The sequence below is a fragment of the Tyto alba genome, unplaced genomic scaffold, assembly GCF_018691265.1.
Source record: "Tyto alba isolate M040663 unplaced genomic scaffold, T.alba_DEE_v4.0 Super-Scaffold_42, whole genome shotgun sequence".
Lineage (NCBI taxonomy): Eukaryota > Metazoa > Chordata > Aves > Strigiformes > Tytonidae > Tyto > Tyto alba.
The window spans coordinates 35,846,669-35,869,645 of NW_024881318.1; the positions used below are offsets into that span (position 1 = coordinate 35,846,669).

The 22,977-nt window shown below is 39.5% G+C and overlaps 1 protein-coding gene and 1 long non-coding RNA gene across 51 annotated transcripts in view; one reads left to right on the plus strand and one right to left on the minus strand.

Annotated features, from left to right (window-relative positions):
- The window catches only part of PTPRD (protein tyrosine phosphatase receptor type D), a 1,276,575-nt gene that overhangs the window by 365,795 nt on the left and 887,803 nt on the right, over nt 1–22,977 (minus strand). For 2 of the 50 annotated variants that reach the window (XM_042804980.1, XM_042804935.1), the window contains exon 1: nt 5,521–5,993. The exons of 47 other annotated variants lie outside the window; for them this stretch is intronic. The gene's annotated coding sequence lies outside the window, so the exon portion shown is untranslated. Of the gene's footprint in view, nt 1–4,883; nt 5,012–5,520; nt 5,994–22,977 lie in introns of those variants that run through there. One more of the 50 variants, XM_033003758.2, reaches the window with a different exon arrangement.
- On the plus strand, nt 6,069–22,697 carry LOC116964340. The gene is made up of 4 exons (XR_006166706.1): nt 6,069–6,392; nt 14,123–14,247; nt 18,045–18,143; nt 20,737–22,697. It is a non-coding gene; the product is annotated as an uncharacterized LOC116964340 (long non-coding RNA).

Genomic DNA, 22,977 nt, shown 5'->3' on the forward strand with positions numbered 1-22,977 from the left:
CTCAGCCCTACAGACAGTTCAAAAACATAGTTAAGAATTTTTTAATTCAACCAGCATTGTAAAGCAAGCAGAATTACTGAGTTCAAATTTAGCAAACAATTATTTTCTAAAGGTCATAAAGACAATGACAATGTTACCAGAATGTATCTGAATTTCCTCTCAGCCTGTAAAAGCGAGTAACAAAAAGCCAGACTTCTGGATAAAACTAGTGATTAAGGCAAGGTGAGACACTGAAATTGAAATGGAATTGGACAAATTTGCAAGAGAAATGTATTTGCACATTTAGGACTTAAGACACATTTGACTATATTCTTCATAAGAATCAGCTGATTCTGCCATCTAAAAAGCCAGATTTTACACACTACTTATTGAACTCTGATTTACAGATACGTAATTTCCAGAACACTAGAAATTTTAGAAGAAAGAGTAATACACTTGCTTGCGTTGCTCCATATACCACATCTATTATACTGCTTGGGGAAAAAATGTGCATTATCTGACTACAACAATATGTGAGCAGTTCAGCTGGCACTAACTAGGACATCCATTTTGATTGTCTGCAAACAACAAATTAATTTGTGTACCAGTGGAATGACTCCAATAACTGGAAGATTACTGAAAAACTCAAATGACTCCACTATGCTTAACTATGAAGAAACACAGCACAGGGCATTATAGTATACTGGGGCATGTCCTCTAGTATAATAAATCAAAGCACCTAAAGTTCCATCATTTTGAGTTGGCTGAGAAGAAGTAAGTTTTCTGCACCTTCTTTGTATTTGAAAGAACACACAGAATCCCTGGCAGACATCAGACACACAGTCATAAACAGGGGAGCTGATTTTTGCAAAAATCTCTATCTGTTTTGGAACTCCACTACCAGATCAATCATCTTTTTTCTTCTTTTCTTTTTTTTTTTTTTTGGTAAGTGTGCTACTAAGCTTATGGAGAAGGCTGTCACAGCATGTAAGCACAAGACACTTAAAGCTCTAAGTCTTAGGCATGTATAGACTATGTATACCTGCTGATGTAGTTAAAAATACACTGATAAACAGAGTATTCAACGTGAATTTTTGCTTTTATTAATTAATTGAAAGAACCTGAATAATAATCATATTTTTAAAAAACAATGCTTTCAGTATTTACATAATTCATTCAATTTAATTTTTTGAAAACAAATCATTTTTATTATTTTGTACCTATTTTCCTGCATGTTAGCTATCCACTTCCTATAGGAATACAATAACATGCAACATTTTAATAAATATTATTAATCACCAATGAAAAGCCATCTGAGCTTATGAAATGCAAGTTTAAATTGTGCAATAGTAGACATATGGTTCTATCAACGCACGGCAGCTTAAACAACAAGTGAAGTGAAGCTTGTTGGAAAGGAATTTACAGGCGAAGCACTCTCATGCAATCTTTTTCTGCATCATCAGATTTCTCCAGTTGTACTGCAGCTATCACCATAGTTGATCACCAAGAAAAGCAATGCTTCCTCTTTGCTCCTACTTGGTAAATCACTGATAGTATATGAAGAAGTATTTTTAAACATGGATTCTGGCTTTAGGCTGCCAAGTTGCCAGCACACATTCATTAATTAGCTTCATTTAAGGAATTTTCCAAAGAAAAGAAGGATTAAGCAAATAAACAACTCACAGAGTATGTGAAATTGAGAGTTTTCATAAATATATTGTACGTTGACTGTGTTATGCCAACTGTTTTTAAATATAACTAAAACGTAAGCAAGCTCCTGTTACAATAGACGGCATTACGTGACTCTTCGAACTTAAACCAACAAATATCTATACCTTTCTGTCAAAATCACCATGATCTTATACAAAAATGAAATACAATGATTTATAGACCTGTACTACATTACTCCTCTTGATATCTGAAGTGCAAATCAAGTGCCTAACCTCTACATTTTGGAGACACTGCCTTGGTTTACCGACACCTTGAACAGAGGTCTATCATTTGAGAAAATCTTTAAAGTGGATTTCATTACATTTCATCAGGACTTCACCTAAGTGTACACATGCACATTTCAGAAAATTAAACTCCATCAACATTTGTACAACTGTTGCCGGTAATATGACAAAAAGCCTCTCGCTGTAACTGGCCCAACACCACATTATATATAAAACGCTGTTGTTTTAAAGACAGCTTATTAAAAAATCAACATACCAAGGGGAAGCTGCCTTTTGATTACATGACCTTACTGTGATTCAGCTTGAAAATCCTTTTAAATGAGAATTTTCAAAGAGCCTAGTAACGGAAGTTCATTTTGAAGGAAATCCAATATGCAAATATTTCAGCTGTGCTCTTTTACAAATTGTCTGCCTTGTCAGTTTGAAAAACTGAAAATCAACAATGGAATAGTGTAAGTATACTTGACCTTATTGCTTAATGTCTATCAAGAATGCTACGGCTCGTGGATTTTAAATTTCTGAAACTGACACTCAAAAATGTATAGTGCATCCTCAGCCCAGGTCCCGTAAATGCTGACCATGATCCAGCCAAAAGCCTTGGAGCCGCCACACTCTCAAACTTACGTAACACTTACAAAGCTAGTTTAAATACACCAATCTATGTCTGCTCCTGCCTTTAAGTAATCCTGTTTAGTTTATCTTTTAACCCTACACTTGCATGGAACAGCACCATCACTAATCTAATAGAAGAAACACACTGGCAACAAATCTGGTTTTCTCAGCTTATAGAAAATACGAAATGTGGGGAGACACTGAAATCTGACTTTGTCCAAAATTTGCACCTCCAGGGTCGACATTCATCCCCAGCTGCCACAGCAGTCACAAGAGCAGGGAGGAAAGAACCATGCTGGACACCATGCAGAACTGGGGGAAATGGATGAAGCAGGGTGAATCATCCCCCCGCCAAACACACAATGTGTGTGCATCCCTCTAAGTAACCACAGTCTCACTTATTTGGAAGGAGTCAGCAACAGGCGACTTGGCTTCTGACGTGGGTCACCTGTGTAAGAAATGACTGGCAGAAGGGCGAGCGCTGCCGACTGCGAGGGAGCAGCTCTCCCAGGCCCCCAGCAACGCGGCGCACGGAGCACCAGGAGAGGGGGGATTCCTACACCCCAGCCTCTGCAGCTCGCATCCCCACATCACGCCCGCACAGGAGCAGAGGGCAGGCTTAAGAAATGCAAGGTGACTAGGCGTAAACCGCCAGTTATTTTGTTCTTCTGCACACCCCCAAGACTGTTCTTGAAAACCCTCTCCTAAAATTAAGCACCGATTTACTATCACCCATTGAGTTCCCTGACAGTGCTGGTGTTTGAGTTACATAACCATCACAGCAGAACACTTAATTCATGTTACTCTTTAGCGCTCATTTTAAAAGTGTAATGACTGATGGGTCTAAAAGCAGGTCCTAAGACCCATTCCTGAAATCTAGAAATACCGAGGTACCATTCTCCTTTCCACACACCGTTCCTGTCAGCTTGTCATATCACACACAAACCATAATGAATTTCTTAGTGCCTTCTTAGAGTAGAAGTCTTCTACTTAGGCAAAGCTTTCAGTGCTTTAAGTGGATATAGAAAAGCTATACATCATTTCTGCACTGAGAGAAATCTAAATATACTCTACCATATTACCACAAGTGACAAAACTAAAATTGGAAAGCTACTCCTGTAAAAAGTCTCTCATTAAATCCTTCTTCCTTTCTGTGTAACACTCAGTGCCTTGAAAATCCCATGCCAGTACATTTACAGCTTTTAGCAATTTTGACTGGGCAAAATTTGACAGCTGAATTTATTAAACTGACCAGTTTGTCAATTTCACACATAGAAGAAGCTGTAATAGCAGATCTCATGAGATGGAATTTAAAGAACCTATCAAAAAAATGCCATCTAAAGAAAGATACAAGTACATATGATTGTATTTAGGAGAGGGGAGAACCTTTTTTTTCTTCAGAGTTGCTCTGTTCAGTAAAAAGAACTGTAGGAGCTTTGCATGCTCCCAGCCCAGGAGAAAATTATGTCATTTACTACACACTTTTACAGCAAGAAAAGAAAGTACTGACCATTATAACATCATAAACCGCTACCAGATACCAGAGAAATAATACAGCACATACATTTTTCCATCTCTGCATCAAAATTCCTGATAAATGTCCCGATACTACAGATATTGCTTGTGCCTGAACAAAAGGTATGTTGGAAGCGATCTCTGAAAGGCTGAGAAGACAATTGTAACTTCCCACATTAATCCTAAATTTAAAAAAAAATACATGCTTCGCCAAAAACACTCATGTCCACAAACGCGAAACTCCAAAGCAAATCAGCATCTACAGACCCATCTCCGATGCAACACTGTCTCAGGCGACAAGTGAAGGAACACGTAAAACCCTAACTACTCTATGTAAATAAAATGACCCTTCTACGTATGCTGAAACCGACAATATGGACACGGTAGGTATGGCAAAGAAGCTGCCATCCTGCGAAGCAATAACTGCACAAAGGCCAGGCAAAAGAGTAAAATACTCATGACAGCAGTATGGAGAAGTAACAAGGAGAATCAGAGATTCAAAGATCCATACATGCAAGGGTGAATAGTAGTCGTTTAAAGAGGAAATAATATAGTTGCGTCGGGGAGGGAGGGGATAGAAAACAAGCAAAATTCGACATTTGGTGGAAGAAAACAACTGTTTTATTTGCCAGCCTGAGAGAGCTCAGTTGCAGCAGCAAGGAGTGCCTGCTCGCACGGGCAGACGGCGCGGAGGGAGCTGCTAAGTTTGCTAAACAAATTCAAGAGCCCCTTTGTAAAGCGCTCCGAAAACCGAGTTTCCAGCCCGATGTGATTCCTTTCAAGTGGCTTCGGGAGAGTAAACAAAGAAATTAAAAGCCTAACCTGTGAAAAGCTTCGCGTCTCCGTGCCTCCCCGCTCCGCCGAGAGAGAGGAGGAGGAGGAGGAGGAAGAGAAGGAGGAAAAGGTGGAGGAGGAGGAGAAGGGAGCCCTCGTCGGACCGGTGCCGGGCGGCCGCTCGCCCCCACACCCCCTCTCCAGCGGTAGGAGCCTCGACTCTCACCCCTGCTACCTTCCCCCTCCTCCCCACCCGTCAGAATAAACAATTAATAATTCGCTCGCCAAAGTAAACAGCTGACGCGTAAATAGTGTGGCTCCCCCCCCTCCCCGCCCGTGTACACTGGCACTCAGTGGAAATGTCGACTCCGATCCATCACTCGCCCGCACCCTGCCCCATCCCCCGTCCCCGCACCGCAGCTCCTCTCGCTCCCCTCGCAGGCCTGGCCGCCAGGCTGGGACCCGGCGGAGCGGAGCGGGCTGGCCGCGGCCGGGGGCGAGCCCCGCGGCAACCGGGGGGAGACCCGTGTGTGAAGCACATGTGTACCGGGCTGCGCACACGCACACACGCGCATTTTTATGCGCACTCACACGCACAAACGCGCCGAAAGAGGCGGCAAAGACGGAGCGGCGGCGGTGGGGGGGGGGGGGGGGGGCGGAAATGGGTCAGGAGCGGGGCAGTTACCTGGTCATTCTGGCTTCCCCGGTCCCAGCAGCAGCAGCAGCCGCCGCCGCCGCCTGCCCGGCCGCCGCCGCTTCCCGCCGCCGCCACCTCCTCCCGCTGCTCCCGCTCGTCTCCGGGGCGGCCAATTTAATCCAAGCCCCGCAGCAGCAGCAGCAGGAACAGCAGCAGGAACAGCAGCAGCAGCAGCAGCAGCTGCAGCAGCTATGAGCGGAGCCCCCCGCCGCTGCTCCTGCCTGGCGCTTGTGCGTGCCTCTCACAGACCGGCGCCGGGGAGCGGGAGAGAGTCAACGGGAGTCCGAATATCCAGCATCCAGAAGAGCCAGGTCCTCGCCTGCCTCCTCCTGCCAGCGCCACCTCTCCTCCGCTCTGCTCTGTTCCTCTCTGCTCTGCTCTTTTCTCTTTTCTTCTTGCTGCGGCGGCGGCGGCTGCTGCTGCTCCCGGGCGCGCTCTCTGTTCCCGAGCTGCTGCTCCGTTTCCCCTCCTCCTCCTCCTCCTCCTCCTCCCTCTCTCTCCTTCTTCCTTCCCCCTTCGCTTTTTTTTTTTTTTTTTTTTTTTTTTTCCCTCCCCTCCTTTTCTTCCTTCGTCTCTTTTGGCCGATTCTTTCTCTGCAAATAGCAGCGTGGTCGCCCACCCGAGCACCCCCTCACTCTCCCGCTCCCCCCTTCCAGAAAAAGTGTAGTACAAACAAAAGCGAGGGAAGAGGGCACGGGGCGGGCGGAGCGGGAAGGGCAGACACACAGCAAAAATCCCCAGAAACAGTCCTCGAGAGCCGAAGCACGAGCAGCCCTCCCCCCCACCCCGCCTCGCTCCTCCGGGGGAAAACGGGGACGCCGTGGGTACGCTTGTGGAGACGACGCTCTCTCGTTCTGTGGGTCTGTTGCTGTGGGATTTGGGTTTGTTTGTTTGGGTTTTATGCTTTTTGGGGGGTTTGATTTCTCTCTCTTTTTTTTTTTTTTTTTTTTTTTTTTTTAATTAATCCTCTTAGGCCGTGCGGATCACAGGGTCTGTATGGCCCCGAGGGTTAGGGGAAGCTGGTTGCCGAGCTCTGTGTCCGAGTGTGCGCGGGGGGGCGAGGAGCGAGCGGCGGAGCGATGCCGGGGGGAGGGGGGGGAAGGGGGGAGGGGCGAGGGCCTATCCCGGCCCGCGGGCTGACCGAGGCCGGAATCCACACGCCGCGCGGGGACACCCACACCCGCGCGCGCGGCCGGGTCGGGGGGGGTGGGGGAGGGTGACGTCACTCCGTGCCGGTCCGAGAAGGGGGGTGTATGAGAGGGGGAGGGGGGCGCGCCTGCCGCCCGGCTGCGCGCGGAGGGCGCCCGCGGCCACGGCAGCGCGGCGGCGTGGGGGCACACGAGTGGGGCGGGGGCCGGGCCGTAGGGCTCCGGGCTCCGACCTGCGGCGACGAACGCGGCCCGCTGTCTGCGCCCCTTCCCCCCCCCCCCCCCCCCCCCCCCCCCCCCCCGCCGACTTTCCTGGGTAAGCGAAATCCAGCGGCGATGAAAGGCTTAACTTCTTGTCCCGGTTTGCCCCCAGCCGGTGAAATCACCGGGACGCACCGGATCTGCCAGGCCAGGAGGGGTGCTGCGAGGGCTGTTACAAAGCGGTATTTACTTATGCAGTCACGCTTGTATACGTCAAGTACCTAATTTTCGTCCTGAAAAATGGTCAGATTTCGTGCCGAGTGACACCACATGTTGCTTGGCACAATCGGTGGCGTGCCATGGGGCTAAAAAAGGGCCCGTGCTTTTCTTACCCCGTCCTGTCTAATCGTCTGCAAAGAAGGAACGGCGCATAGGATGTAGGTGGAAACAACAGGATTTTGGTGAAAAGTGCTTTGGAAAACCTTACTGTTGGCCCTCTGTGCCACAGTTCCTCCTGGAGAACGGAGGTGTAGTGGTAGCGTAAACACTAAACACCCGTCAGTCCGTGTCAGTGCCACGCGGGCTGGCTGTGGCTTGCGCGAGTACGAAGCCGAAGCTGCAGCACTGGCTGGGCTGGTGCTGCTCGTCCTGAGCGTAGTGCTGACTTGCTGCAACCGGATCAGGTTCTGCCCCTGGTTCTGAAATCGAGCGTGGTGGTCCATGCAGAGTTCATTGCAGATCACGGCTACTTTTCTGCAGAGCAGAGGGATTTGGGTATTTTCTATGATATATTTATATTTTATCATGCCTTGGAAGGAAGTGCTGCCAACATGAAGGCTGACAGAAGTGAAGATAAACTTTGTTATCCCCAAGTGCAATAAATTGCTGTCTTCTTTTGATGATGCAGTTACACCATGAAAAATGGACCCTCAAGTAATCCTACAGTTAAAGGAGCACTAGTCCTTTCCAAATAGTATGTTTCAAAATACCAAATGACTGTGTAAAAAAATTACTTTGTATGAAAAGGTAAATATATGAGCATAGATGACTACTTTTTATCTTGTCAACAAGAAATATTCAATAGAAGACCAACTTTTCAACAAGCAACTGTGGCTTCAAAGTAAAACAGCAAAAATCAAAATCTGGGCAAAAAGCTATTTTATCTTTATCGTAATAAATGTGGTTAAAGAAAGCAAGAATTAAATCATCACCTTTGCCCCTCGACTCAAATGACTGCAGGGCTGTATTTGCTTTGAAATACTAAATGGGCAATACTAAATGGGTATTTCAGGTTTCAATGTTATGTCCCAGCAGTTTTTATCAGTATACTTAGTTGTTTTAGTGCTCTTCATGCTGTGATCCTTGCGTGACATTGAATTGAGCAATAAACCCATGCATTTTATATTTTTCATGTGGCATCACAATGTGGATGCGAGTGTTGGGACTACATTTAGCTTTCCATTAGAGTCATAAGCAGGTTGTGTAGCTCTTCCTTCTGTTCAGTCAGCATCACAATACACATTACTAATAAATATGTTTCTTTCTATGGTAGTGTTAAAACCGGATCTCGTGAATATTATTTATAAGAGTTCTGGGTTTTGCAGTGATACCAAAGGAAAAAAAAAAAAAAAAAAAAGGAATTAACCTACATTCATGAAGCAGCATTGAAATACGGTATACTTATTGTTTTTCTAGTGCCTGTCATCACTTCTTATCAGTAATTTTATACTTAAGATAGTATACACATACATAGAAGTATATATATGTGGTTTGGTAATACACCTTTAAAATTCCTTCCCTGTTAAGAGGAGGTAGCACATGAAGAAGCGTAATTCATCTATTACAAACTACTCATTAAAGTGGAATTTTTTTTTTCCAAAATACATAAACAATTCAAACAGCATTCTACACTGGTGTTCTATTTTTGCCAAGATTTCAGCAGTACATTACTCTAAGGTTAGTACAGAGCTGAATTAGAAAAACACACATTTTACTAACTTTGAAATATTTCCTGTAAAACACTGAACAATCTCCTGGATCATAATTAAATTAGGTTTGGAAGATAGGAGGTTGTTGGGTTTTTTTTTTAAAGGGGAAGGAAGAAGGGTCTTTCATGTCCCTTGGAATTAAGTATCATGTATTCCCTCAGAGTTTTTATAAAAATGGACACCTCTTACTTGTCATTCAAAGTTAACTGTTTAAATCCTGTTCTTCCTGCTCATGCAACTGTTTCAGTGTCCTCGCTGAGGCAGGGTACCAGCAGTGCAAGTTTGATGTGAAGCTGAGGATGTGAGTGCAGGTTTAAGACTCAAAAGATGTAGCAAAGAAGGAAGAGAAACAGGTCAACTTTCCTGCTCTTCATCAGAATACCTACCTGCAACAATACTCTGAGTGATTTCTGCCATAGCTCTTCAAGTAAAGCACCAGCCATACTCCTTCATATCTAAGTCTCATGAATTTAATTTATTAAACAGTACTCTATTAATAGTGTGTAGTATTATTTTCCTCTCGGCTGTTCTGCCTTGGATTGTTGCTTGCATCCTCGTAAATGGCATCCCACTAAGCTCCTTAGCACAGTAGGACATTCCATTAACAACTGGAACCAGAGGACATCGGGTTACTACACAGCAAGATCAGGAAGGCGGGGGGGGGGGGGGGGAAACACACACGCACACACCAGAAAGGTGTTTCTGTAGTTGCCTCTCCTTTTGTTGTTGTTGTTACTTACATTACAGTAGCCATATACTAGTTAGGTGTGATTAACTTATGAACATAAGACAAGCTGGCCGCTGAAATCTAGCAGATAATTTGCCACAAAACTGCATTATTGCATGCGTTAGGCATTGGCTTACAAAATGATTATAAGAAACATTCCTGAGTTGCTGTACAGAGATTTGAAAATTCTCAGTTATAAGCCACAGACACTGAGCTCCTATTATTAAAGAAAATAAAACACTGCTAGACAAGTAAACACATGTTGTCTATATGCAAAAGTTTGTTCAGCTAACACAGTTTGAGTACACATCTTTTCAGTGCTGTACCTCAGCAGACATTTTTGGTACTTGTCTTTATGTTGTAAATATTTGTGATGCATGTAAATCTTTTAAGTGATGAAACGTAGTTAGAGTCAGGGGTTTGGAGAATAAAGTGATTTGAAGTGTAGTTTTTTAAGATAATTTTTGCCATGTTCACTATTTTTTTCCCTGTCTTAAAGAGATGAGGCTTTTTATACTTGTGTGATCCACCTGGCATTCTAAACAACTTCTGTACATGCCAGCACATTTTAAGTTTATTTCAGAGAAGGATTCAGGTCTCGTATCCTACAGGTCTTGATCTCTGTTCTAATTTTTCTTGTGTGGAAATAAAAGTTTGGTAGACAAAGGAAAAGACCGGGCTGGTCTGCATGCTCATCCCAGCCCGTTCATTGCTCTGGGCCAGACACACCACATGCCCTACCACAGACCCAAGCTAGCTGATGGGAAAAGGGGGGTAGAATCAGGTGATACAGCACATAAATAGAAGGGAAATCGGTCTTCTTTTTTTCTGCTTCTCGAGGAACAAGTTGTTGTACTAGCTCTTCATACATTTTTTTTTTTTTTTAACTGAAAAGAGCAGGAGGCCTGGTAATTAATCACACAGTACATGAAAATCTGCAGGGACTTGGAGATGATGAAGCAGGATCAGGTTTATCAGAGTACCTAGAGTGTGTGCCACAAACTGAAAATAAACAGCAGCATATGTAGGGAAAGCTGTAAATAAGATTTGTAGATAGAGAAGACAGCTTTGTCTTTTACTGCTAGATTGTTTGGAGTATCTCAGATGTGAGAACTCTGCTAACTGTTTAGAAAGAATATACATAGAATACAGAACACAGTGTGGTGGTATTTTTCTTAAAAAATCATGCATATGTGTATCATGTATGTACACACACAGATGTAGGAAGTCTGTGTCAAGATTTGTTTTCAATTTGAATGCAGTACAGTAGATGGGGTTTTTTGTTCTTTGCTTCCTTCTGGTTTCAAAACGTAGCCTTCATGGGAAGAAGGTACCCCTAAATGTTAATGATAGCAGCAGAGAGCTAAGACTAGAATATCAGGAGTATTTTCTAATATCAGAAGAGAAAAATGAGATCAAATAATGGAAAATCAGTAGCCAAATGACAGCTTGCTAGTTCACGCCTTTTACAGCAATCAAATGGAAAGAGATACCATGCGTTATTTAGTTATTATTTAATGGTTGCTCATCATGCACTAGGGAGTCTAAAGGCACCATTATGCACCCATAGAGCAGAGATCACAGTCTGCATAACACACCTTGGTGTAAGTCCTTACAGCAAATAACTGAATTCACGTATTTTAAAACTTGGGAACAAGAGGAAGATACTAATGCTGTAACTGAGTCACAGAACTGGAAGATTTTGTTAATCTTTTATTTTAACACTGACTTTTAGTTCCTAAGGAGACACTGCTGTTCAGTTTACATAGCTTCTTTTACATAAATGTTTCCAAAAACACTTTGTAGAAAACAGGATCTCACAAACTAACAACAACTGGTCCAAGTGAAGCCTCATGAATCTGAGCATTTGTTCCCTCCTGTCAAACCTCAAGGAGTTTCAGATCATAGTGTCTTATATGGCAGTACTCTGCTGTCTGTGGAGCTGAACAGGGGGTAGAGGGAGGAGAAGAAGAAGCCTTACTTAGTTTATTTTCTAACCTTCAGCCTTTTGCTTCTTGAATATAGGAATGTTACGGAATAAGATGCTCAGTCATCAGAGGGAGGGAGTGTTTCTCCATTCCTCTCATGTTGCCTCTTTCCTCCTATTAAATCAAGAGGCATAGACAAGCACTGGGAGGCAAGATGGACTCTCCTAGCAGAGGTGCTCTGTTATTAAACCTTACAAGATAGAATGGGAAAAGGGAAAATAAAAATATAAAAGGAAATTCTTCTCAGCATCTCTTTCCCTACAGTTATCTAAGGTTAGTATTTTAAAGTCCTTATTGATGTGGACCTAAAATCTTCAACAACACTATTGATAAATATTTACAGTACCAAAAGAAGGTTTTTTTTTTTACTAAAGTGGACACCAACATGCTCTGTCTTGGCTTTAAGACTAGCTCAGGATGTCCAAATTTAAACCTCTTCTGTTGAATTTGATAATTTCACAGAGATTCCATTAAAGCCATTTTTTCCCCCCAACATAACTCCCATTAACTTAAGGGAATTATGTGTTTCCTAATTAAAAATACAGAAAAGTATCTGTGTCTTGATTATCAGTGTATGGCTAGGAAGAGCTTTAGCTCAGCTTTTAGTGGGTAAGCATCCACATTGCAAAATTGGTGTCATAGCTGATAATTATGTTCAAGTCAAGGACTTCATGGAAAATCAAATTATTTTCTAATTTCTAAACGCAGTTGCTCGAGAGGTAGCTGCAAGTTTATTGGCACATCAGTCTGAATAAAAACTGAAGTCTTTAGTATAGAGTGCTATTACTCCAGCACTTTTAATGAGTTCTGTGTTTGCCTTATTTTCAATTTAAAATATAAAATATTGCAAATTCCATAAATTCTGATATAAGAAGGAACATTTCTATATTATGACTTCAAATGGTCTGTGTAAACAAATTACTGAATTTCACTGAAACAGAAGACATATTTTACTTATAACAACTCTGTTTGTATTACCTTTCCATTGTTTCAGTTTATGTTTCCTTCCATCCCATCCGTTAATAACTGAACGCAAGCCCACTGAACATGTACTTCGTTACAGAATGTAGCATATAAACTATGGACTATCACATCCATTTAAGGAAGACTGTGTATTTTGGGCAGAACAAGAGGTGTTGAAACCACATTATCCAAACAAATCTGCTCACCACACAACATTCTCCAATAATTTTAATTCTCAGCAATTCAATTAAAACAGAAATTAGGACCATGAAAAAAATCTATATTTTAGCCAAAGAAGTTATTCATGAAAAAGGAATGGAAAGATTAAATCTGTTGTATTGAATCCAGATTATTAGTAAGCTCGGGTGCCAAGTCCTTTGTTTCTCAGTGTTGAAAAGCACTTTTCCACATTAAACTAGCCCTGTGAGGGAAATCACATATTAGTCACAGTTTTCCAATCAGAGGATTTATTTTTCAACAAGGGAAAAAAACTTTTCAAAGTTCTGTTATAAAAGTGACAACCCATTCATTATGAACTTCAGCGGACATCTTTTTAGGATGCAAATATATATAGTTCAATGACCTCCTTTTTTTTTTTTTTTTTTTGTTTCAATATAGGGCTGACATATAGCACAAACATTGGTGGAAATCAAATCCACAGCCTAAGAATATGCTGGTATTTTCTCATTTGGTTCCTTGACTAAGAAGGCACAAAGGACTCAATAGGGGCAATAAACTTCAACTCTAGTAATGGTAGCAACATGGTTCATGTTTTTTAGTCTCCAGTAGGTTCTGCATAGTCAGGATTAAGTTATGATTAAAAAAAAAAAAAAAAAAAAAAAAAAAGACAAATAGATTCTGTTCCTTCTCCTGACTTAAATCTCACTTCCCCCCAATTGTTTTAGTACCCTGAACTCTTGTTTGGTTTTGCAACAATGTTCAAATACAGTTCTTTCCTCTCAGTGAATCTGTCAGCCTCTTCATTCTCTTAACCCACATATGGTGTCTTTCCAGAATCATCTACTTTTTACATTTCTAATGCCTCCTTTCTCTGTGTCAAGTGACTATGCTTTCTTCTTCTTAAATTTCTCCTTTCTCAAATTCCAGTTTCTCTGTACTATTCCAAGACCCTGCTTACCTTCCTCATTAATGTAATCTCCTTCCCAGATTTACCTCCTCTATCCCGCCCAAGCACCTCTGTCATCAGCCTTACTATCTCCCAAATCCTTCCATCTTTCATCCCAGAAGTATGCTTTTGCTTATATATATAATGGGGAAAAGGGGAAAGAGATAATATTACCTAAGCTGCATTTTTTTTGAGATCTGGGACAGGTCAGTACACTCTTGCTCAACACATTGAGAAGGAGACTGTAGCAAAACAACATACAACGATACACATGGCTTTATTGCATCCAGTACCTGCAATGGTCTACAAGACATCCTTCAGAATCTGGAGGCTCTAAGACAGGGAGAAGCTCTGAACAGAGGGTATCTCACTGAGTATTTCTTCTTGGTATGTCATTCAATATGTAAATGCTTCTTTGACTATGTGTTGCTGCATATCTCCCTGCCTAGGTCCCATTCATTTTGGTGCTGCAAGGCGTGAGACTAATCTCAGAAGGAGGTGACATATAGGCAATATTTGGAGCATAGTTTTCTTCAAGATTTTGAGGAGATGGAATATCAAAGGAATGAAAAGAGTAAGTCATTGTCTTATCTGGTTTTGAGTAAGAAATAGATCACAAATATATTGTCTTATTGGGCCTCTTCAGAAACAGTAATAGAAGGCATAAACTGTCCCGTCTAGAACAGCAATGGTCTTGGGATCAGAAGGATGTTAATTCAAATATCACTGGTATGATTGACCCCTCTTTTCACATAATAAAGAAGGTAGAAATCCTAGGATTATCATAGTTTACTGTAAGTAACATGCCAGATCTCAGGGCATTTATAACAGTTTGCCCCTGCAGACTCTGTGGTGAGCAGCAGCTGGTTTTGTGGACTCATGAGCAGAGACTATTCACAAGGTGCGGCTTGAAAGAATGCTGTAATCTTTTTCCTTTACATGCTGACTCCCAAGGTGGCAAAATGCAGTGATGATAGTGGTGATGGAGGTATCTTTCTGTAATTATACTCTCAGCACATTCAACAATACGCTGAGTACCATCAGTATGATCTGAAACAATAAAGTTTGCTACCAAGACATAAATCATTGTCTCATTCCATCACACAAATTGTCTTTCATTCTACACACACACACACACACACACACAAACATACACACAGTCCCTTTTAAAAAGAATTTTATAAAAAAGAACCAGAGAAACTTGAGCTATGGTAAAGGACTTTCAGTCAGGACATTTTCTGTGCCACATAACAGTTTTTAAAAACAAAGAGGGTGTTGGCTTGTAGTTGGTTTCTGGACACAGGAAAGTTCTAGATTTATGAAAATTATTTTGTGTATGATTTCATTAAGAAGCAATCAGGGAGATAAAATGGTTATTTTAGTGACAGGAAAAATAAAGATAGAACTTAAATGGTTTTCATTCAGAAAAAACTGTTATTTTACTTGATAATTCCTCAAACAAAAGACAGGAAGATCAGCAAGCATGTTCTTGTGTGTTTGGAACAACATTCATGAAGGAAAAAAAAAAAATGAAAGGGAAAAATGTTTGTAGATATTTCTACCAGTCCAGTGTTTTCAAACGTAAGAGGTTCTACTGGCTTATCAACCCCATGTCAGTTATCAGGGCATGTAAACACCACTGCAGTTGGTCCTGTGTTCAGTAATACTAGGATGCTGTCTGTCAAAGCCTAGGAAGTATTTTGGCCTCTTTATTCTGGTGTTGCTAAGCATAAAAATGACAGACATGCCTCCAGCAGGAGATAGGCCTCCTCTTCCTACTCCCATAAATCTAGGTGATATGAAGACCATGGATATAATAAACTGTAACAATTGAGATTTATTTATACATGATAATTTATTTTTTAAATAAGAATAAAATGAAATAATTCTGAGACAAAAGGAAGATTCAAAGATTGTTTGCATTTACTAGATACATATGACTCAGTAAGCTACTAAGCAGGTAAGCTTGTGCATGACCCTGCTAAATGTTTTTCAGACCTGTTTCCCAAAACAAACTTGTCTATCATGTGAGAATGGCCTACATTTCTTGTTTCTACCCTCTGTTTGATTTGGCTTGAAACCAGCATTTGTCTGTGCTCACTTTACCTAATGATTCAGGTTGTTCTACATTAATGAATTGTGCTTTTCATTATTTACTGTTCTCCCAACATGCAGAAGCAGCACCTGGAGAAATCTGCCTCCAAAGGGATCTGGAAGACAGAAAATTTCCAGTAATGTAGAGAAAGGGCTTCCCAAAGGTGGCATTCATTTCACACTGTCATTTTGAGCTTATCCATCAGTACAGACATGGAAATTCACCTAGCACTATCATAATTGTAGTTCTATTCACAAAAAATGCACAAGGACTTAAAGTTGTTTTGGTCCTTTAATAAGTGAAATACAAGAAGTAAGTACCTTGTCTCTTAAGAGAATCAGAATGTCCTTCCCCAGTGAGCTTTTGAAAAGCTGTACATTGCAGCCTATGTTCTTAGTACACCAGTTCATGCTAGTATCCAAAACTGAAGAAAAAACAGTAAAAAGAATTCAAAAAAGGCATAATGGAGAATTTTTTTACTCACATCCTAAGTTATAATACTATTTTTGTGCACAGATTGTGAAAATATACACTTTAATTATGTAGCTGAGTATACATTTTCATACCTCTCTCTGCAATTCTTGTATTAGATATATTATCTATACAATAAGTACCAAATAGGTTATATAGACAAAAGCTCATGCCAGTGCCTATGCACAGCATAATTCTGAGCATACTCCTAGCATTCACACTACACTAAATGAGATGAATCTTCTGTTTAAAGTGATACACTTGGATAAGCATTTGCAGGAAGAGGGACGTAAAAAATGTAGTTACATTTCCCTCTAAAGGCTGAATTGGTTTGCTGAAACTTTTAAAAGGCCCTATGAAAAGTATATGAGTATAGAGATTGAATATATTCCACAGATATCCAAAATACTGTCACAAAGTGGAAGGCATTTAAAGAAATACTGGGAGATTATATTCCCAGAGCTCACTGCTAAAACCTTAGCGATTTCTGACTCCTTGTTATTTACACAGGATCCACTCCCCTTTCCTCTGTATAAGTTGCTTTCTTCTGGGAATGGTGAAGCAGGGTGATTCAACTCTCCTTACAAAGCCCCACTGCAGATATGAGTGCTCTAATTAATTCATGGTGCCTGGCTAGTCAATGTAACTGAGACTACATTCAGTACCTAAAAAATCCCTGTATATTTTAAGGAAAGCAAGAAGGTTATTTTTTTTTTTTTAGTGAAAACCTTTAAGTACAGAACAGGTTTGCATTTGCAAATCCTATTTTTAAACTCCATTTGCAGTGAATGTTCAGGGATAGTAATAATACTGCAATATCTTCTCAAGAATTTGGAGCTTTGTCAGTTGTCCTGGTTAAAGGTTTCATTATTTGCTATTGGCAGAACACACAGGCATGAAGCATTCATTAGTTTATCATTCTAAGCTACTGTACGGTATCTATTTAAATGTGAAATACTCACTTGCAAAAATAACTTGGTACATTGTGTGCTATTCATTGATTGGAAAAAAAATTGCAGCAAATGGCCCAGGATAAATAGTTGTTCTTTTCCAGAGGTTCATATCAGATCAAAACAGGTTTGTAAACACCATCTTGACACAATCCAGTTCAAAACTATGTTTCTGAAAATATGTTTTTCCAGATATGTATAAAAGCTATTTATAATAACCATAGTCAAAGGAAAAAGAGTAGTGAAATTTTTGTCTGTTTCAAAGATCCAAGCATGGTTAACATAGTTAAATCTATCTGCAATATAGACAGTTCATTAGAATGTCTTTACAAACTCCTAATCCTCAACCATCAAGGCACTCCAGGTCTCTTCTTCACACTTCACTAAAACATTTGAAAAAAATGGATCTCTTAGACTAATCCCTTACAAAAATTGATTTGTGACGACAGTGAATTACCCTATGTACTTTACAAGTCAATTCATATATTTCTTACAACTGCCAAGATAGTTATCGAAACTATTTTTTATTAGACTGAGAAGGGTTTTTTTAAAAGTGTAGTTTTTTATTTAAATGTATTAAATATGAATCACAAATGCTGACTCATATTACATATATGAAATGCGATAATATTGTATGCTAATGTATACTTTTATATACTTTATGATATAATCATCCAGTATATAAACTTGAAGGTTAAATTGCTTAAGACTTAGCAGTGATGAAATTCATAAAGATCATTGTCCTTTTGTTGAATCATGACATTGTATGATTACAGAAGAAGGCATTGTAGGACATCACATAAGTAAGCAATAACAAGTATCTTTGTACTTAATATCATCAGTCTGTTCTCTAAGTTTCCTAGGTGTTCTTACGCTATGAGACAGTTTTGGAACTGACCACAGGCCTCTTCCTAGACTAACCAGATGTCTAAGAAGCACTTGAACTGAAGTGAGGTAGAGTATCTGAATGTCATTATCTCATCTTAAGTCTCTTAGTTACCTCAAATAATTTCAAAACAGGTCAAATCATTAACTATGAACAAAAAATTAAGAGGGAATTAGTGGAAAGATTATGACAGTGTTTTCAAACAAACTGCTTTGAAGAGCACAGCCTAAAATATTCTGTGTTTTCAGAATCTAGAACAGAAGTTATTTTTGTTTTCATGTTCCAAACTATATTAGAGACGAGGTGGTGTGAGTGGAGAAAGGATGTGGGAGGTACCCTTAATTAAAGGGAGGCCTTCAGCCCTCACAGCTATAAAATTTCTTAAGTGATAAAAAATCCTTACTCCAGAGTAATTTGTGATCTAGTCTGCCTTTTAGGCTACTTGGATGAGAGCTAGCAGTGATATTTACAGTGATTATTCAGTTACTCATGCAAAATGCTTCAGAAATGAAAAACAGATCAGAAGTTTCTACAGAGCGAGTCATCTGCACTGTTTCATTTTCCCTGCCTACCTGAGGGAATCAGTAGACATCCATTTGCTGGATTTTCCCTCTTACAATGCAATGATATAACAAAATGTGCGATCAAATTCCAATTAATGCTTCTAATGCTGTTATTCCTATTGAGCAATATCTTAGTTGTACAAAAATTACTGTTTTAGTTAAAGTTGTGTGTAAATATCCAAAGTAGTACTACTTACTACTGTCTAGTCTAAACAATGGTATTTCATGGCACCTGGCATTTTCTTGTTAGTTTGCATAGATCTACTATAAGTAATGGATAAGCATGGAAAGAAACAGTAATGCAGTTTGTGTAATAATGAATCTATCTGAGTTGCATCAGGAAAAGTCAGACATTTTCATATTATGTCAAAACTTCCAGAAACAGAACTGCTTTTCAGTTCTCAGAAACTTAGGGGCACCCAGGAATTTGAGTGCAAGTTCTCCCTTGACCCAGAGGTTTTCTAGGGGAGATTATAATCTAGGACTTGGCTGGAGCAATAGATGACCCTGCTCGAGTGGGGAAGATGGGCAAGGTCACTTCTGGAGGTACCTTCTAACTTCAAGCATTCTGTGAGTTTCCTGAAAGTAGTTCAACAACAGTGAGTCAAAGTTCCTAGTTAATCACTACAGGCTGATGCATGCTAGGAGGAAAAAAATAAATAATTCATATTTTGACCATGTTTTCTTTGTATGTCTTTTTGCCCCTTTTATGGTCACTTTTTGTAAATATAAGAAGCAAACTCACCTAAGGGCCGTATGCTTGAAGTAAACATCAGACAATATCATTAAGAAATTCTGAAAGTTCTAAATACTTCTGCAACACAGTCTAAAGAACTACAAACTCAGAATTCTCTGAACTACCAACTTTTGTTGTTACCTTTAACAATAGTTTATCCATAGGTAATCAGTCGGTTTTCAAGTAGGTACAGGAGAGGTGGTTCTTTTAATGTGACTGGGGGGGAGGGGCATTTGCTTACACTACCTACTTACTGTTAAATTAGGATTTAATCTGTAAACCTTCTACTGCCAGTAGTGGTGTTCTTAGAATGGGACAACACTCCTTCAACGTCAGACCTTTCTCCAAATAAATGAAAATGCTGGAAGAAGTATTTCATATCCTAAAGATCTACTTAATAAAGAACTACTGTCCTTATATCTTTGCCAACACTGTCAGTTGCTAAATGATCTTCCTATGTAAAATGACTTTTCTAGATGTACAGCTTACTTGCAATTTATAATAATTACTCTAAAAATACAGTACATAAACATATTCAAAGTCCATTCTAGGTAAATCAGAGAAGTTTAAGTTTTTTCTTTGTCAGATCCTGCAAAACTCTTGTGTAAAAGGGTAAAGGTGTGGTGTGCCATGATGACCAGTTTTTTCTGGATGACTTTTCTCTGGTGATGTCTTGTGCTTGCAGAAACAGTTGATGCATTCTGGCATCAGAGAGCCACTGAGGGCAGAATAAGACAGCTGACAGAATAAAAAGTTGCTCTGACAAAAGTCTAAACTCTGCTATTCGTTGTTTGCTCACTGTAGATATTAGTACAAGTGACACAGGGATATTTTTTGTTCAGGTCTTCTTGAATAAGGAATTTATTTTGTGCAATCCTGTTATTTCCAAAGGTATAATTGACACAGGTTCATCACAAAATTATATACCTCAATAGGTAACTAGCTTTTGTCCTTAATTATAGACAAGGGAAAGAATTTGTTTGCTTCTAATTGTCAAACCATGACTTTATGATAGAAAAATTCCATGTGGATATCAGCATAAAGTTGAATTAGGAGCAGGAAGTTGGAAATATTCAGGCTCTGTCTGGTTAATCAAAGAAAATAAGGATAAAGGGAAAGACTGGAGTATAATGAAAAAACATATTCCTGGGTCACAGGTCTTAGCAGAAAGGAGGAAAAGGATCTCAAAATCATAAGCATACTATCCTTCACAGCCTTGAACAGAAACCAGAATTATTTAGTCTTTCTATTCTGCTGCCAACAAGTTTCTGAGAAATACAGGAATAAATATGTGTGTAGATCTGGTTTGGATCATTCTGGAGGATGACAACTTACTGTTGACATTTATTCCGTTTGTTCAAGGAATGGAGGTCTGTGTAAAAGACCTAATCAGAGACTCCAGTCCTCTTCAGGAAGTACGTTGACCACTACAACTTCCAATCACAAATTTGAATATGGGAGATGCTAGTTTGTTTGGATTAAGCAATTCACGAATGTGCCTTTCTGGTTTTTTCTTCCTCATTTGACCACTGTTATCCTAGGTGTTATTTAGTGAAATGCCTTCATATTCATGTACAGTTGTAAATATCATAATGTTTTTCTGGCAACCAGCTGTAACTGCTAGTTGGATCATTGGTATCAAGAATTATATTTCAAGCTAGAATAAATAGTAATAACAGACAAAGAACAGAACAATAAGTTTAAGGACATCCAGATTTCTGTGTAACACCAGCAGATTATCAGAGCTGAATTAGAAAAAAAGAGACAGGTTGATGTGGAAACCCAAGGTCAGAATCTACTTTCTTGGACAGCTCTATAGCCTATGAACAGGAAAGATCTTGCAACTTCTGTGTTGTTAGGTCTGTTATAGCTAATAGGTGTGCAAATAGAGAGATGACTTACAGATCTTTTATAATTTTGACAGTTATTCCTACAAAGTAAAATGAGATGTGATTCTTGCATGTGTTAGCTTCATCCTAACAGTATAACAGCGATGAAATTACAACTGCATGGTCTGAACACGTGATAGCAACAAGGTTCTGCTCCTTGAAAACAGCTCTGGTAGAAAATGGAGGTAACCAGATAGGCACTGTTAACACAGAGTAACAGAAAGTCTGCATTTAAAGAGATCACCAAGAAAACAGAACAGCAAAAATGAGACAGCAATAAAATTTATGACCGTATCAGTATTAAAAATAAGCAAATTTTACAATGGTTTAAATGTAGACCATGATAAATTAAATGGTAATGCAAATACATGGAAAGAAAGTGCAAAAGTCAAAAAGCAAATTATAATCAGGAATTAAATGTCAGTTTATTCATTGGGAAAATCACTTCATCTGCATCCAACCACTTGCCAAAGTTGAAGTTGTTTTAAGATACACGGGATTTTTTTTTTTGTTTTGTTTTCAGTTTTTCTCTTACACAGCTATTTGGAAATTCATGGCAATATTTTAAAGGAAAGCTTGTATCATAACACACAGTGTAGAAACTTTTTGTTCACTTTGTAGTCATCACTTCCTGTCATACATATTTGGAGCTATATTGTTTACATTTTTTGTTAAATAAGTTACCTGTATACTGCAGTAGCTTTTTAATTTAGCAGTTTTGAATGTTCTAAATTGTAGTTATGACTGGTCATAAAATAAAATTATATAAAGTTCTTCTGCAGTATGTTTCTTATGTGTAAGTCAGTCTTTCCTTTCTGCTCTTTAAAATCGTAGCAAGACTCTGCACTCAGTCAGAGTTTGTTTCTCCATAAATCCAGATTTAGTCAAAAGAACTGCACTAAGAATTTGAGGTGTTAAAACTAGCGTGGACCACCACATGTTCTTCAAGAACTGGAATGTCTTTGGGTTTAGAAAGCTTTCTTTTCTGTGATTTTTTTGTGCAGTAAAGCAAATGAAAAGTTATTGATACTTTTCTCAGGTCTTCCATATCCAGAGAGGTCACCATATCTGACAAAATTTGGGTTCTAAAAGGAAGTTATAGCTGAATTTTCCTTACACTTTTCAGTGGTGTATTCTTAGGTTTCAGTCTCCTCCAAACCTTGCAATGTCATAAAAAACTTTTTATTTACAATTTACTGTTAGCTGTCTGTTTCAAGCTGCTGGAACTTTCCTTCTTTGCCAGGGGAAAAAAACAAAATCAAAACCAAAAAAAACCCATCTACTAAGGCCCGTCATTTTTAAATTTAAATGAAAGTTAAAACACTTTCTGGTTTGGTAAGAAAAATTAATCTACTAGGGATTTCTTTATTACATTACCAACTGCTAGTTGCATATACTGATATATGTGCTGAAATAAATCTTTCCTGTATTTATAACAAGGTATTATAATAAAAATTTCAGGTTCAAGAACAATAAAAAAGTCTTAGAGCTCTAGGAGTATTAAGAAAACATTTTTAAAAATATACTATATATTTTCTTTCATTAATACTTCTTCGAACTTCTAGACCATAAAGTGAACTAATGTTTTTAAGGAAACTTTTATATGTGTAGTGTGAAAATAATCTTAAATAAAGATGCGCTCACTTTTTAAAAGAAGAATTTACCTGGGAAGACTGCTTTACATGTTTCCTATGAATAGTAGGACTTATTAGGC